We start from the raw sequence: 12641 nt of genomic DNA on the forward strand, positions 1-12641 counted from the left end.
AATTAAATGCCTTCTGTGTACTTGGCACAATACGAAGCTACGGAGACCCAAAGAAGCAACAGAGGAGGTCCCTGCCCTCGGGGAGCTCATGATTTCACGGGAGAGACCACATGTAAACAACTATGTACCCACGATATTTGCAGGGTAGGTGGGAGGTGATTTCACAAGGAAGACCCTTGCATTAAGGGGCACTGGCAAAGGTTTCTTGTAGAAGGTAGGATTCTAGCTGGGACTTGAAGGGAGAGGATTCCAGGGATGGGGTCAAAAGGCATGGAGTGAAAAACCAAACCTCCTGCCCCAAAGGAGCTCATTAAGTTCTATTGAGGGTCAACAATATTTAAGTTGGAGAAAATACAAAGTAAACTCAAGATAACTTGGGGGGAAATGGAGGAGATCCTGATGTAGGAGATATCTCTTGGACCAAGCTTTGAGGGAGGCAGAGGGAGGTATGGCCCACAAATAGGGAGAGCCTGGGCAAAGGCATAAAAATGGGAAGTGCTGTCAGTGTATTTTGGCTGGAAGCTACAGTGTGTGAAGGGGAATAATGTGTAGAAAATGGTAGACTAGAGCCAAATTGTGAAGGCTTTAAATGCAGTTTCAATCCATTAACTAATAAAGAAAATTTACAGAGTCTCAGGAGCTAGAAAAGATCTTAGATCTTGAGCAGGGATCCTCTTAATCGATGGAAACAAGTGGTCCGTTCTCCAGGCCCTACTTGAAGAACTGGTGTGGGAAAACTCACTGCTTTATGAGGTAACCTTTCACTTTTGTTGGCAGTTATATCAAGCCTCAGTATCCCTTTCTGCAACTTCTGATGGCTGTTAGCATTCTGAAACTAAATAGAACAAGGCTAATCACCTATGACAAGCTCTATGCTGAACCCTGCTAAGGGCTGCAAATGCAAATACAAGCAAAAAGATGGTCTCTACCCTTACATGCCAGTGGGGGATGGCAAAACATAAAAGGGATGAAAGACGGGTGGGTAAGTACCCATTCTATTTGGAGTGGGGAAGGGGAGGAAGAAGAAGATTGAAAAGTCCTGCGTCAGCAGCAGGAACCAGGTTTGAAGTGCTTGTAGCTGGCCTGAATACTTCCTGAAATGGAGGTTTGGGGCAATCACCAGTTATTTGGAGTCTGCTGTCATCCCTGACTTAAACCTTTTCTCCAGGGTTAAACATCAGTAGTTCCTTCAGTCTTCCTATAGCATGGACTTCAGCCCCTTCACCTTCCTGGTGGCCCTCCTGTGAAAGTTTTAGCTGGTCAGTATCTTTCCTAAAAGATGGTACCTAGAACTGAATTCAGTATTCTAGATCAGGGATTGCCAGTCAAAGGTCCACGTACCCTCACTTCAAAATTCCTTGAAATTGATTTCTTAACTGTTAACCTGAAAGTTTGGTTAAAGGAGGCAAACAGAGCTAGGTGATAGAAAAATTCATATTATTTATTTATTCCCTTAAGCATAGCAGACATGCATGCATGCAGTAAGACAAAAGTCTGACTGACTTGTACAGAAGAATGAACAGGTTTTTATATTTTTAGAACAGTCACAATTCAGCATGTTTTTGTGTTACTCAATTTTATGATCCCCATGTATGTTTAGCCATGATACAAGACAAGGATTTTCCTTAATGGAATAGGTTGTAAATAAAGAGTGTTGACAAGTGTCAGTTAAAACTGCAAACCAGCGTTTCTGTGTTTAATTTCCCATTAACATTCCATAACATAGTATATGCCTATCAATTATTAAGCAAGGTAGTTTCTTGTTATTAGGGTCTCATCCTTTAATGGTTAACAGGGGAAGGAATGTTCTTAGGTCAGCCTGATCTGGCCTTGTGGACAGAGGAAAAAGGTATTCTCTGAGCAAACTTCAGAGAACAAAGAAGCCCAGGTCCAGGCTCTTCTTTCAGTTGATCATTAATTCAGGCTCTGGGTCTTATTGAAATTACAAAAATGATATAAAATGGTATTAAATGATCCACACATCCCACCACTCTAAAGAAATTTTATCTCTGGTGTTACCAAGGATCTAACAGCAAATCTAGTGATGTTTTCTCATCTTTCTTGACCCTTGAAAGCTTTTTGACCACCCTCTTCTCCCTTGGCTCTGTTAGAAACATACTTACATTGTCTAGGAATAAATAAGACTCATTGGGAAGCCAGGAACGTTTTAATTATAATTTACATTTATTCCCCCTGAATAAATGGGCACCTCCCCTGAATAGAGTACAGGAGAAAGTACAAAGGACTCAGATGGACACCAGTCCTTTAATAGACCCTCACCTTGAATCTCCTGCCAGGCTCTTCTTTGGCCAGATCCAACCCCCTGACTGCCTACATCATGCCCTCCTCAAATGGCTCATTTAAGCATGTGTGCAAGCCTCTGACCTTTCACCTGACCGACCTGAGGCCTGATTTCTGCTAAAGCTGGGGTGGGGGAGGGGGAAAGGGGCACCTTCAGTTCTGTGGAAACAAAACTCCTCCCATTTCTTTCAGCTCTCATGGCACTATTGTATTCATATCTGTCTACCTCTCATATTCCTTTTTAGATCATCATTTATCTCTTCCTTTCTTAGTATGGGTGGCCTCTCATATATTTTCTTTCTTGAAGGTTTTCTCTATTTTTATAGGTTCAAGTATGATCTTGAGGTTTTAGGGGCTCAGGGGGTGCTCGAGACCCCGAAACACCGACATGCTGGGTCTTGCCGAATGAATTCGACCCAAGCCTTCTCACAGCCAAAGAAAAACAAAGTTTATTAAAGATTTGCCTTAATGGGCAGACTCTTAAGGAGCCTGAGCATATGAATTGCTAATACCAGTGGGCCAGATTGAAGCTTGAGCCTTTGTAAGCAGGCTAGATAGAATCTGAGCACCTTCATGGAGGCAAGATGGATTTTATATACAGAAAGACCATGGGAGGTATCTAGGGTGGTCAAATAGTCTGGGGTGATGGGAGGAGGGGTTTAGGAAGGATTTTGATGAGACTGGGGTGACTGGAGCGGGGGTAGGGTGAGGTCAGACTCCAGGAATGGGAATAAGGGTGGGAAATGCTGAAGGCTACCTGGAGATGACAGACAATGGAGAGCTAGGGTAAAGATTTGGGTATAGATATTTTCATAGGATCAAGGGCAGGAAATCAGACAATGGAGGGCTAGACTAGGCTATTTGGGCATGAAAAGCCAGATCAAATGGAAAGAATTCAGAGAGAGCTCAAGGAGGTTCCTAAAGTCTATATTCCATCAGCATCAGTAACCTATATCCCTACATCATGCATTGCCAGTTGCCTGCTAGCTAGTATCTACTAAGTGTACATAGGCATCTTAAACTCATATGTCCAAAACTTAATTCATAATCTCTTCCCCACCCTATGCCTTAACTTATCCCTCTTCTGGACTTTCCTGTTTTTCTTGAGAGAACTGCCATTTTCCCAGTCACCCAGGATCATAGTTTCAGTCATTCTTTACTTACCCCATATCCAATGTCCCAATAAAAATCTTTGATTAAGAGACACTGAGGCTCAGAGTTCCAAGCATGATCAATTTATTAGCAAAGTTAGCAATTGCTAATAAATGGGATCTAAAGCTCCTCAGTAGCCAAAAACTGACAGGCAGAACAGTTCTTCTATAATGTTGAAAATGCAGAAGTAGTATAAACATTACATAGGTTGCAAAAAATAGACCATGATGCAAATTACATTAGAAGCTGAGAGCAGAAGTGAAGCTTGGGTTATGACTGGTCTGACCCAAAGACAGTGTGGGAAACAATAGGAGGGGTTTTGCTTCCACAGGATTAAAAGCACTCCTAAGTGCACCCCCCAGCTTTAGCAGAATGTAAGTCAGGTGACTGGTTCTAATCAGAGCTGTGATCTAGCAGAAACCAAACTTCTGATTGGGTGAAAGGATCGAGGCTTAAAGAGCTGTTTGAAGTGGGGCTTGACCATGGGCAATTGAGGACGTTGCATCTGGCCAATGAAGAGCCAGGCAGGAGATTCGAATTGGGAGCCAATAAAATGGCTGGCATTTGTCTGAGTCTTTGTACTCTCTTGTACTCCAGGGCACCTACCCATTTGTTCAGAAAGAATAAATGTAAAATATAATGAAGACCTTCCTGGCTTTCTGGTGTGTATTGTTTATCCCTAGACTATGTTTCTAACACAGTAATTTCCATAACCCTGGCAACAGGGTAAACAAAACCTCTGGAAAACCACATGGTCAACGAAGTTCATGACTTAGAATTTTTGTGACTGGACTTCAGTCTATAAGACCAGGGAAGTTAAACTCTTACAAATTTTACTAAGAAGAGCTAGTTTGAATCTATTTAGCAAGGCCTATACAATCAACTTTGAATTTGAGTCATAAATATTGCTCTGACACTGATTAGATGCAATCCTCAGTGGATAATTATGAGAAACATGGTTGTGGGGATCACAGGACTCCCTAGGCAGGGTCAGGAAGTAAGCCCAAGATATGTTTCCAAAGCTCATTAGTTTCCTGGTTGCATAACCTTAGGAAGATCTCTCACCCAAAGAACTTAGAAACAGAGTGGGCAGAGGAAGGCGTTTATTACATTTCTCAAGAGAAAGCGGGTGCAGTGCTCACTAGGAACACCCACATAGATACAGAAGCAGGAGTGAGATTAACCAGTTCTACCCACCCTGTCAGAGTTAGGGTTAGTTTACCTTCTTCATTTCCCTATATTCCTTATGCAGATTACATAGGCGTGGTAGTGAGGATACTTAACCTAGGCATGACCCCTTAGGCTTGAACTGGTTGCCCCAGCCTAGCCTTTCTAGTCCTCTGATGCCAGGATGGCCATTGTCTTAGTAAGGGAGCTTCCTCACAGCTATTGATTATCTCCCAATAACTTCTGTGGGAGCAAAACAAGATACCATAATATCCCTTCTTACAATAATTAATCATGGAATATCAATTTTCTAATTTCACATTCCCCTCCTTTGATTCTTTGGAGACATGTCTCCAATGCATCACCATCTATAAATCAAGTTAATATAATTAGGAGTGATCAAATAATCAACATCCATTGGAATTAAATTAGCAGCGAGGAAACTGTATAGGTATATGAAGTCAGGCTGAGAGCGGAGATTCACAAAAACATCATGAAAGCAATAACTACATACAATTCTTTATACAGGGCCAGAAAAGAACTGTGAAGCCAGGGGATTAGGTATGCCCTCTGTCTCCCAATCAGGAAAACATATAAGAAGAGGACCAGGAAGAAAGACCCCATAATAAGCTAGGTGAACTTATTTCTGTTAAAGGATTAACTTCCACCAGGAGGAAGAAGATAGCATTGGATATTTCAAAGATGGATTTTGTTTACACCACCAGACTCCAAGGTTTCCAGAAACCATCTTTCCTTTGTCAGTGTCCCTTACTGACGTTAAGGATTAGAAACACTTTTGGATATGTTGTTTTTACATGTGGCAGTAGTGTATCCAAGTACGGTAGCAAGGAGCAGGTTTCATGTAGGAGCAGCGCACCCAAGAGTCTAAACATTCTGGCTACAAAAGCAGCTGTGGCAAACATGTCTGAATTTCCCTCAGGAGGAAAACTGTCATGGCGGCCTCAAAATCATCGGGCTAAATCTTATAATTACCTTCATCTATAACTAGCACATTGACATAGTCTTTTAGGGGGCAATCCCCTCTGGTACACAGGCATTGACACATGAGGAAAACAGAAATGAGAGTGTTGGCAAAGTCCTTTGCCAAGTTTTGCCAGTTCACTAGAAATTCTTGATGTAGATGAAGAAGTTCAAAGGTCCAGTCTGTATTGCAGCCCCCCTTGTGGAGTTCTTTCAGCCTACCTTGAAATTCTCAGATGTAGGAAGCAACAGATAACATTTCTAGAGCAAGCCATATGCTCAGGACAGCTCTGAGGGGTTCCTCTTTCCAGATCTGCTTCTCGGGTTCCAAGAGCCTGTAGGAAGACAATACAAACTTAACACAATTTAATACTGACCAGGCTTTGGGGTGCTGGGACCCCATGAATGCCAAGGCAGAGTTGCCTAGAATGAATTCACACACTCAAGTCTTCTCTTAGTCAAGTGGCAAAAAAGTGTAACACTGAAGCAAAAGCAGGCAAGGGTCCTTATGGAAACCTGCAAGAGAATTAGGCTGGTGCTGGGGCTTATATGGAAAAGGGGCATGAGAAAGGAATGCCAGGGATGCTAATTAGGTAATCTAGGGGTCCAGGTGTCTTTGGGAGCCATAGATGGGAAAGTATAGGGAGTATACCAAACATTGAGGGAGTTGTCAGAGGCATGGACCTTGGGGATCTGGTGCCAAGAGAGTCCTTGGGCCAGGAGCCCCTCTGTTCTGATGAGAGAATGTGTTCTGCAACAAGAGAAAATTTTCTCACAGGATGGGGGCCTACTGAGAAATGGGAGGCTTCCAGAGACATGATCTTAGGGCTGGAGCCTGAGCACCCCATCAATACAATCTTCTAGCTCAAGCTTTATGATTCTGATTTTATTAATAGAGCTATAAGAAGATCAAAATAATTCACCTGAAATGTCAGAGAATTTCCTGAATTGAAAAATGAGTTTTTCTTTCTAAAGCGAGTCTGTCTTTCTCTTAAAATTATCAGATTGATTTTTCAAATAGGAGAATAATTTCACCCTCTTCACAATTATCAATGCAATTTTGCATGTAAAATGAAAGCAATTTTGAAATCTGTCACATCTCCTCCTAATTCATCCCTTATGAGAATGTTATTCCTGTATTATATACATGAATAAAACTACAATCCACTCCAAATGTTCATATGAATTATTTGTGTCTGACCTATAGTAGCTTGTATTGGTCTGATCCGCCACAATCAGATAGACTATGCTTTGACTCCAACATAGTGATATCATTTTGGTCTTTTCAAGAACGAAGGACAACAACCACTTATTCCTATTATATATATGAATAAAACTACAAGCTAGAGGAAAATCAAGGAAGATATTTCATGTTTATATTCTATTAAGGTAACTCAAGTGTTTCAGTATTAATAATTGTGTGTCCTAAATCTTTAGAATGTGATTCCATTTTATAAACTGAAATGCTTTAATTTGCACACATACTTCCAATTTTTTAAGCCCTTATTATAGAAATTTACTATGAAAAGAAAAGGAGGGATGTGGTTGTGATGATATAGAGAGGCCATAACAAGGGAAAAACTCCCTTACCTCTGTTTTTATTCCAGGCAAAAGGGATAGTTAACAGCCAATTAAAATTCCACATTATTCACAGAGTATCAAAGCCAGGCTCAAAATTATCTAGGTGGAAAAATTTTCTGTTGAAAAAGGAAGTAGCTTGATGGGAAACCAAGTCAAGATGATCTTACCTTCACCTTCACAATGTTGTCCCCCCAACTGTTTTCTCCAGAGCAAACGTCCACCTGTAGCAGTCCTCCGATCACAGCACATGGCAGCCCCTTGAATGATGTATTATTGGCTTTGTGCTTACAAATATGCCTGAAATTAAAAAAAAAACTCAGAAGTATATCAAATTCAAGTCCCACATGATTTACCTTAAATAGCAAAACTTCATGAAGCATATGTTAGGCCTGATAGAATTATTGTGTTAATGTGCCAGTCATCGTCAACAGCAATGGTTAAAAAATCCTACAATATCTATTAAGAGATAAAGTTTCATATAAGCAATATAGTTGTTGGAGGGGAAAAAATTCATTACAGTAAGTTATAGGTTTTAATATTTAGATATAGAACTCCCCATTTAGATCATAGAACTTCCCTGTTGGTCTGCTATGTAGATGGAATAAAGGGAAAGGAGGTACATCTGGCTACTTTAGGTGGGTTTTAGAGTACAGCTTGCCAATAGGAATGTGTAGATATTAAAATGGGGTATAAGGTGGAGGAGATTACTGCTAGAATGGCAAGTTGGCGAAATGTTGGATAAGTACACAAATATAGTGAATTCTCCATAGTCTACTGAACCCCCCCCACCCCAGAAAATTTTTTGCTACTCTAGATTGCCAATCATAAGAATATGTATTTAAGTTACATCCTATTTAGTACTATGTACAATTTTCATGATTTTCTAAATAATCAAAGATGAAACTCATTATTTAAAGCTTAATGTACATTTTTTTTTACTTTGGCTGGGAGAGGTCCTGGTTTCTTAAACTGCAGCACTTTAGAGTTTCGCAACATGCAGTCGGAGGGGGTTGGTAAGATCTTATGATCTAATTCAAGTAGGAAATCTTAAGGAACACGACAGACAAGGATCTCTTAAACGGATTTGCTACTCTTTTCTCCCAACAGTGAGTCATTTGTCATTATTACTATCTCCTAATTTATAACAAAATATACCCTATTTAATACTTAACTTTTCAAACAGTTTGTCACATTATATATGATGGAATTGTGGGAATTGAGTGAACCACTCTGACTCTGTCTTGTGACTCAGTTCTGGAGCCAGTTCAGTTCCCTTTCTATTGGATTATGGGTCTAGTCCAACTTTCATCTTGTGAGAAAACTTTACTCAGTTATGAGAGTTGTGAGAAAACTTTATTGCTTTGTTTGAACCTAGCACTGTGTGGCTGGGAAGCTGGACCAGAAACTCAGTCAACTCCAAAGATTGATGCAGTAGGTTTTCTCACAATTATATATCTCGTGATCAGCTGTGAATGACTTAGCTATTCTCAGCAGTACAATGATCCAAGTAAACACTGAAGGACTTATGATGAAAAATGCTATCGATCCCTAGAGAAAGAATTGACAATGACTGAATACAGATTGAAGTATACTTTTTTTACTTTATTTTTCTTGAGGTTTGTTTGTGGGGTTTTTTAAGCCTATGTTTTCTTTCACAACATGACTAATATGGAAATGTTTTGCATGATGACACATGTATAACCTATATTGAATTGCTTGCCTTCTCAGTGGGGGTAGGGGATGGGGAGGGAGGAAGGAAGAGAATTTGGAACTCAAAGTTTTAAAAATGAATGTTAAAAATTGTTTTTGATGTAACTAGGGAAAAATAAAATACTAAATCAATTTTAAAAAAAACAATTATACATCTCAAGCAAACCATATGTTTTATATGAAAAGTGGCCCTGTCCTGATCAATCAATTGTTTCCACCTTCCTTTGATTGTTTATAGATGCTTAGAAGGAGTGGGATACTTCTTTTTCTTGGAAAGCCCCTAATTTTTCTTCCAATTAGAAATCAGATTACCTAATTTTGTATCCTGCTTATAGTTATCTTTTAACGCATCAAAATCTGTCTTCCCCTGTATTTGGGGTCCAATGAAGAGGCCTGGTCCCAATGTGTAATACAATTGGCATGTATTGCTTAATAAATCAATATGCTTAGAAGTTCGAACCTTTTGTTTCCTCAGTCATTTCTTTCACCTGCCACATATAACTCAAACATTTGTAATTTAAGATCTTTGATATAAAAAGAGGGAAGTAACTTGTCCTAACAGCTTTTCTCAGATTTCATACAACAGTTCAGTAGAATGGATTTTAAAATTATGTTACAGGGAAAATCATTCATCTTTTGGTATTTTATTAATCACATTCAGTGCCATCTAAAATGCAGTATAGAGTTATCCAGTATGGAGTATTTACACTCAAGTAAAGAAGTAACAATAACTCATTTATATAGTGCTTCCTACATGCCATGCTTTTTGTAGTTCTCCAAGATTAAGGAATTTAAGAGGCTTGTCTTCCATAGCATCTTAGAATATTTAGGTTTTGACTACTCAGTTATTATTTGAACCACTTGATAACTTACGTTACAGGGCAGTTATAAACAGTAAGACTGAAGTCTTTCCCTTTAGGAGGCGGGGTTAGAGGAAAATATAACCCAACTGAATTGTGAATAGTTTTAAACAATTTTGCTATCTTTTAGCACAGAGCTTCTTAAACTGTGGGTCTTGACCCCATATGGAGTCACATAACTGGATATAGGGGTCAAGAAAAATTTTGCAACAGTAAAAGGTTTCTGAATGCACCATGACCAAAAATTAATTCAAAATCAAACCCATAACAAATATGAGGTGCTTCTGGCAATGCTTGCCCATGTTATATCCGGTGACTTCACTGCAGCCTTGGTTATGAACACACAACATGCACACTTTGTACTGCACATACTGTCGTGCCACGAAACGCCTAGGCTCAGATTCAAGACCGTCGTATGTTATGAATTGCAATGTTTTTACTGTACTTACAAAGTTTGCTATTATCTCCTTTTATAGAAACATAAGTGTTTACAGCAAGTAAAGACAAAAAGCCCTTTATTAACATTTCTCCACCATCACCGCTGTATGTGCGAGTGTGAACGTTAATTTTTTAAATTAGGCACAAACAAATGTAAATTCATAAACTAAAGCTAGTATTTATTTGAGAAATTATTAGCAATATTTATTTATATTTTAGGACAAAATATTTTTCAGCTATGGGTAAGTGGCTAAATTTAGACAATGTGGCAGAGTCTTCGCTAGCAGGTTGTAGTACACCTAAACTGACAAAAAAAAAAAAGGAAAATATGTTGAATCATTTTTGCGATATGAATTTACTTCTAATAATGATGATGGTGTAGAAAAACTTCTTTGCTTAATTTGTAATGAAGTTTTGGCTGTGGAGAGCATGAAATCAGCCAAACTAAAATGACATCTTAATACCAAGCATGTAGCATACTGCAATAAACCAAAGGAACATTTTGAACAACTTTTAAAATCTTCAAATAAAGAAAAATAATGTTTTGAGAAATTTGTTACTGTTGACAAAAAATATTTACTTGTAAATAAGCAAGCACATCTGTCCCATTAGTCTGCAAATTTGCTTTTGTCTTTAATAAATGCTAAATTATATGTACACCAAAGAATTGTTTTTAAATAAATTTCTTTATGGCTTATTATCAGTAAATGTTTGATTTGTATATCTATTTTATATACCTATAAACCCGAGATCACATAAAAATTTCCTTCGTGAAAAGGGGTTGTGAGTGGAAAAAAAATTTAAGAAGCCCTGTTTTAGTAGACCAGTTCGTAAAAACAAACTTATTTTAGCTGAATATCAGTGTACTTGACTTCAAAGTAATCATTTGTTGTTTTAGATTTTTACAACATAAGTTCTTCTATGTAGTTGATAAGATATTATAACTTTACCTAAGCACAGTTACAAATTTAGGTCATAGCTCTGGTTGGGGGTGGGGTATGCTCAAACCTCATTAAATCATAAGAATTTTACATTTTAAGGCAAAAAGCAATTCATTATTACAATTTTTCAAAGACTTACAACATTCATTTTAATTACTCAATAGAGAAGTGATCTCTCTAATAGCATTTCACAATATTTTAGAAAAATTTCACATGACGTGTATTTAAAAGTATAGTCACCTAATTAAAATAGCATTCACGTCTATAATTGTATTTCTGATACAATAGTCTTAAAATTTCATAATATAAGAAAAATCTGTAGGGCAAACAATGTAATAGGTTTTTATCTGAAGTCAAATTAATCAATTGAAAACTATTATCTTTCTTAGAAAATCATCCTGTCATGACCTTTGGTATTTTATGCAATCTAGAACCTAAGAAGAGTCAACATTTATACACTATGCTAAGTAGTTTGTATTCATGTTATTGCAAGTCTTTCCACAATTGATAAATGGTCAAGGGATATGAACAGGCAGTTTTCAGATGAAGAAATTAAAAACTATCTATAGTCATCTGAGTAAATGCTCTAGATCACTATTGATTAGAGAAATGCAAATTAAAATAACTCTGAGGTACCACCTCATACCTATCAGATAGGCTAAAATGACAGAAAAGGAAAATAATAAATGTTGGAGAAGATATGGGAAAATTGAGACACTAATACACTGTTGGTAGAATTGTGAACTGATGCAGCCATTCTGGAGAGCAATTTGGAACTATGCCCAAAGGGCAATCATAATGTGCATACTCTTTAATCCAGCAATACCACTACTAGGTCTGTATCCCAAAGAGATCCTAAAAAAGGGAAAAGGACTTACACGTGCAAAAATATTTATAGCAGCTCTTTTTGTGGTAGCAAAAAATTGGAAGCTAAGGGAATGCCCTTCAATTGGGGAATGGCTGAACAAGTTGTAGTATATGAATATAATGGAATACTATTGTATTGTATTGTATAAGAAATGATGAGAAGGTGGATTTCAGAAAAACCTGGAAAGACTTACATGAACTGATGCTGAGTGAAGGGAGCAGAACCAGGAGAACAGTGTACACAGTAACAGCACCAGTGTGTGATGATCAACTATGATTGACTTAGCTCCTCTCAGCCATACAATGATCCAAGACAATTCCAAAAGACTCATACTGGAAAATGCTATCCACCTCCAGAGAAAGAACTATGGAGTCTGAATACAGATTGCGGCATACTATTTTCACCATTTTTTTTTTGGTTTTGTTTTGTTTTTTGGCTTTTCCCTTTTGTTCTATTTCTTCTTTCACAACATGACTAATGTGGAAATATGTTTACATGATTGCACATGAATAACCTATATAAGATTGCTTGCTGTCTTGGGGAGGGAGGATAAAAAGGAGGGAGGGAGAAAAAAATTGAAACTCAAAATCCTTTTTAAAAAAATGAATGTTGTATTCATGTTATTGTCCCAACAACTCTAAG

This window comes from Trichosurus vulpecula, chromosome 2, assembly GCF_011100635.1.
Source record: "Trichosurus vulpecula isolate mTriVul1 chromosome 2, mTriVul1.pri, whole genome shotgun sequence".
Lineage (NCBI taxonomy): Eukaryota > Metazoa > Chordata > Mammalia > Diprotodontia > Phalangeridae > Trichosurus > Trichosurus vulpecula.